This window comes from Emys orbicularis, chromosome 5 (assembly GCF_028017835.1).
Source record: "Emys orbicularis isolate rEmyOrb1 chromosome 5, rEmyOrb1.hap1, whole genome shotgun sequence".
Taxonomy (NCBI): domain Eukaryota; kingdom Metazoa; phylum Chordata; order Testudines; family Emydidae; genus Emys; species Emys orbicularis.
In genome coordinates, this window is record NC_088687.1 from 84837661 (window position 1) to 84843745 (window position 6085).

A 6085-nucleotide genomic window follows, 5' to 3' on the forward strand; every position below is an offset into this window, starting at 1 on the left:
ATGTGCTCAGCAGTACAATGTAGTGCACTCTGATCACAAAATCTTTTTACAGAATTGTAAATATATCAAAATATTTCAGAATCTCTAGGCCTTTTGTACTATAAACATTTAACTCAGGATATGATCTTTCCCTCCCATTCAGATGGCAGGATGTCTCAGAAAGTAGCATTGACAGTTGATACATCTTGTATCCTTATGATCCATTGTCCTGGCATATTCCATCATCTTCTCTGAGATGACCATTCATGTCGCTCCTTGAAATGGTCAGTTGACTGACTTCTCACCCTTGAGGAAAAGTTAATAAGGTTTAGGACATGCCCAGTTTCCACTCTCCAAGAGTAGGGTTATGGAGGTTGCCTTCTAACCATAGTCTCTTAATTGCCAACACAAAGTGCTGTTATAGTCTCCATTAGAATATTTTTGATGGATGAGTTCCCTTATGTGAGGGAAATTAGACAACTGTAGTTCTCGCATGGAACTGTGGCAGGCTAAATGTAGATGACTTTATGTGAATTTGGAGCTATTTGCAAACAATGAACCAGATCCTTGGCTGGTGTGAATCAGCTTATCTCTGGGGACTTCAATGGAGCTGGGTGAGTTTACACCAGCTGAGGATCTGGACCAGTATATATTTAGTTATTATGTTTGGGAGTTTTTGGTGAATTCATTCAGTAATTTGTCATGTGTTAAATAAACTCCACTCTCACTTACAGCACTGTAGCCCTCCTAGCTTCAGTAGGGTTTCACTACCATAAGAAGAACAGGAGTACTTGTGGCACCTTAGAGACTAACAAATTTATTTCAGCATAAGCTTTCGTGGGCTACAGCTCACTTCTTCAGATGCATAGAGTGAAACACACAGAAGATATTTATACATACAGAGAACATGAAAAGGTGGAAGTACGCATACCAATTGTAAGAGGCCAATCAATTGAGATGAGCTATCAGTATCAGCAGAAGAAAAAACTTTGAAGTGATAATCGACATGACCTGAAATAAATTTGTTAGTCTCTAAGGTGCCACAAGTACTCCTGTTCTTTTTGCGGATACAGACTAACACGGCTGCTACTTTGAAAACTACCATAAGAGGAGAATTTGTCAAATGACTTCAAGTGTGCCTATTGAAGGAAAAGAAATATTTTCCAACATGTGTGTGTTCTTTACAGTTATCTTTAAATGTTATTGTGCCCTTGATTGTTGGATTAATTTGTCATGTGTCGGAGAATAACATGTAATTTATAGTATGATAAAATAAGCTCAGCTAGCAGTTGATTCTCGTTGACATTTATGTAAATCTCTGCATTTTAAATTATTGTAACCATTTATAAAGGAACTAAGTATCAAATTATTAGAAGGGGTTTTTCTTGTTGTTCAGTTTCTGTTTCTGGCACTTTGTTCACACAATAATTCTCACCACATGAGCTTCTTTCCTTAGGATACAATGAAAACGGAGGTAGTGTCGAGCATAACCACCCTCCCTTAACAGAGCAGGTACTGGAGGACAAGGTGGGGATTCTGTATCTGCCTAGTCTGTGCATAAAATGAGAAGTTTGGTTGCCAGCACAAATAATTCTAACAATTTAGCACCCAGGGCCAAAATCTGTTGCGATACCCAGGTCCTGTGGAAAAACAAGTATGTTGATCATGTAATTGAAGACTGTATCATACTTAGAGCTGCATGAATAATGGATTTGTAAGTTTGCTGGCAATTCAAAAAAATAACAAAACATTTTGTTTTGGATTGAACCATTAATGAAATTATTCAGAGTATTGAACAATCAACAAATTTTAAATTGGGTCAAAACACAATGTTTTGAGCTGAAATTTTTCATTCTAGTTTTGGGCATTTTTATAAAAACAAAGGCTGGATTCATGAGAGGGGGTGGGGGAAAGAGCTTCCTAGTAACCTTTAGCCGAGGGGGTTGGGTACTTTCCTAGGATGTGGGAGACTCAGATTCATTTCTCTCCCTCGCTGATATAGACAATGTATTTGAACTTCACAAATACTCTCCACATTCAAGAAAGTGTCCTAGCTTCTGAGTTATGGCATATTTTGGTGCAGGGTTTGGGCTACGGAGTCATTGTCTGGCTTTTCTCTAGCCCATGATTATCCATTGTCATCATGAATGACTAGGAATTGCAACCTCTGTCTTGACACAGCCGAGTAGCTGGACATCTAAACCCCAGCAGGAGCCTCAATCTAGGCGGTCTCCCTCCTATCTTATCTGATCTGGTAGGCTTGCTTACTAGCTCTCTACCAGATTGTACCCCGCACAAAACACAGCTGAGGGAGGTCCTGCTGCCCCCACCCCATACCCTAAGAGTTAGAGCACTCACTTGGGATGGGCAAGATATGGATTCATATCCCCAGTTTGCCTGCTTCAAAACAGAGATCTGAAACTCCCCCCTCCACCCCCCCGTTTTCTCATCTTGTAGGTGAGTGCCCAAAGCACCAGGCTACAGGGTAGGGTATTCTGGTGAGGTTGTCTTTCAGTGTCTCCTGATGAAGCTGTTCCACTTGTATAACATACTTAAGTATTCATTGGAGTGGGACTGTAGCTGGGGTCACCCAGGTGAGTGCTCTAGCCCATGGGCTATAGAGTCATTCTCACTATCTTTCAGGCCCAATATCCCTTTAAGGGCTGGGGGCTTAGGCATTTCCCACTGGCTTGCTTATGTGGCTCCCTGCTCAGCTTGCTGGATTTTATGAATCCCCTTCTTAGCCACTTAACTCTCCCCAGGCATTAGGTGGCAGGGCACCTAAACCTCGGGCATTGTAACACCGAATCTAGATGATCTGGTAGTCCCTTCTGGCCTTAAACTCTATATTGGCCAAGATTTTCCAAAGCAACTTATGATTTTGGTTGCCTCAGTTTTCGGGGCATGATTTTCAGCGTGCTCAGCAGTCGATGAGAGTCAAGCCCCATTTAAAGTGTCTCCTGCTGAGCACCAAAATATTGAGGCAATCATGACTTTGCTTCAGTGGGACCTAGGGAATGAAACTTGCTCTCCTTGGCATGGGTCTCAGCCCATCCCTTCCCACTTTATAATAAATACAAAGAAGGCAAGCTTATTTGGAAAGGTGCTTTTCTTATGATTCTGACCTTTTCGGCCCCATATTTAGGACTTTCTCTTCCCGCAGCTCTCGTTGCCCCATTCTTTTTGCATTTAGACCCCTGATTTTTTTTAAGTTACTAATCTGGTCTCCTTACCTTTGTGTGTATGCATTTACATTTGGCTTGCACTAACAATTTCCTCCTATGGAGAACTATAAGAAGTATGCTTTGATGAGGATCCCAATAAGCATCTTGTATCTTCTGGGCTTAGCTGTGCAGTGAAACCAAGCCACTAACTTAATCATTAGCATCACCTAAGCACCCTAGTTTCTCCTCTGCCTGTTGGTAGTACATGTGGTACATCAAAGTATATCGTTGAAAGGAACCCCACCAAAATGAATCTGGTAAGGGTAAGTGCTAATTACTCATGTAGTTTTTCAGGACAGTGTCACCATGCACATTGTTTATTTACAGAAGTGGAATGCAGAGAAGAGCTTGGATCAGATTTTCAGATGTACTGAACTCCTGGAGCAAGTGGCTGCCGCCAAAAGGTCAAGAGTGTGTGTCAATAAATTTTAAGGGATTTTGAATGGCTTTGACATGCAAAAAGTTTAAATTTTTTGGTTAACATAATAATAGGTTCCAACAAGGTTGGAAAACTGTAGCCAGGTTTGAGCCCTTCAGTTCTCACAATAGGGTCCAAAATTCTGATGACTATTCAGGCATGTTATAACATGTTGTTTTACAATACACTGTTTCAGTAGGTTTAATTGTTAATATCCATTGAGAGGAAGCTCACTATCATGTGAGGAAGCACGTTCTCTGTGCAAGGGGCTCATTCCATTTTTGACACCACCTCCCCCTGCGACCCCGATCGAGTTACCTAGACAAAACTTTTCAAACTGGGTGGCCTAGAGTTAGGCACCTAGTTCTATAAGGGCTTGATCCTGTGCAGATTGAAGTCAATGGCAAACCTTTCACTGACTTTAATGGTGCAGGATCAGGCCTTAAGTGCTGAGTACCCGTAGCTTTCACTGATTTCTGCTTAATGCCAGTTGCAGGATTTGGTCGGTGTAGGGAATCCACAAAAAAGAGAACATCCATAGCAGTTTAAAATGTCTTTTTTTGTCACTTATCTTTTATTGAGCTCGCTAACGTGCAGTGGTTTCTTTATCCAATGGTAAGGAGTGTGCAATAGTAATGAGACAAAAACGGATGCACTTTTGAGTACAGATACTCTATAGTGATCTGCATACTTTATAGAGGTACCTACAATCATTAGTCTCTTAGAAATCTTGGCTGTCTATCTTACTCAAAAGCAATCGATACCACACCTCACAGAAGGAGGAAAAGAAAAATATATGTTTGGAATCCAAGTAGCCATAATCCCTTGGGTAATGCTGGGCCTACGTACACCCATAAAAGGAGTATTATGCTGAAGCAGGCAAGATTATGCAAAAAGGAAAATATTGTGTAACTGGGTCACCATCTTTGACGGTCTGTTGCACCATCTTTCCCTATAGAATGCTGCAGGCTGTCCCATGTAGGGATCTGTGAAGTTAGCATGTGATAACACGAATGACAGGTTGACTTGGAATATGTCCCATGTATTCACTACTATGCATTAGCAGATCACATGGCTGTGGAATGCAGACAACTAGACTGCAGTGTGTTAATGCCTTACCATACTGGGATAAAGTAACCAGGTGAAGCAATTTGCCTTGCTTAACCTTTGTTGCTGTGTGTTTGTGCCTTTTATGGATGACTGATGTTGTGGTCAAAGACACCCACGCATTGACACACAAAACGAACAGGCGTCAGGCAAATGAGTCTAACCTCAAAAGGTTCGGATCACAGCGCGTCCTTACCTGAACCAAGAGCCTATGGGCAGCTCCCCACCGAAGCCCAAATAGAGACAAGGGTCTCTTACCTGGCGCCTGGGATCGGTGTGGAAGCGGTCCACGGTCCTCCGGTCCGGTGGGACGTCGAGTGATCCCGGACGAGCCCCCAAATTGTTGTGGTCAAAGACACCCACGCATTGATTTTAGTTTACAGACTCAAGCCTGAGGCCAGTTTATTGACATACATACCAGTGCACTGGGGTGCAGTCCAAAGACTGACACCCCTAGGTCAGCACGCAGGCTGCCTTTATTTCGTTAAACCGCAAGCACAGTACAAACAATACGTCATGAGTTAAGAAATTGGGGTTGGGGTCAGTTCCCCCCGCCATCCCCCCTGGTACCTTCCTCATTATTTTCCGAGAATTGGGTGTTTATTTGGGTAGAGGGGCTCTCGGTGGTTTTTCCCCAGGGGTGGTACTTGGCACCAATTTGGGTACATTTCTTAAGACACATGTTATTTTCCGGGGGGGGGGGGTTGGTTAAAGATTAGGGGGGGTTTCCATGGGACGCCTAAAGAAGATCTATGATTGGCTAATTTTGCAGATAGCTGCAACTGCAAGAGTGATCAGCTCTTTGCAAAAGCAATTTCTTAATGTATTTCATAAACTTGCGGTTATTATATTGCTAAAGCAGTTTGCATTGTTCCTTCCCCCTCCCTCCTCTGGTCATAACCCTTGACCGAATTTGGCAGAGAACTGTGCAGTTCAGTCTTGTTCAGGCCCTGGCCTGTACTACTTTTTGTAAAGGCAGTCAGCATAACAGTCCTCTTTTAGAGGGTTTATTTCGGGGCCTTCAGACTCTAAGCTTTGGCTATTAAAAAGAAGGCCCCCCTGTTCTATTTCCCCACAATTTCCCTCCTCTGATGCCATACAGGCATCACTATTCTTGTTTAGCAAAGAGACCATAGGACAGTATTTGGATTCAGAATTAATACTAAGGTGGTTAATTTCCGGGTCTGTGGGACAATAGAGTGTGGGATTGGTGACATCTGTGGAAAGAATGGGGCTTTGGGTGGTGGTTGAGGCTGTAGCTGGGGCAAATGACATATTTTACATAAGCAACAGAGAACGGCAATTAACAACCCGCAACAGATTGCAAGGATAACACCAAGCAGAATTTTTAAGACTG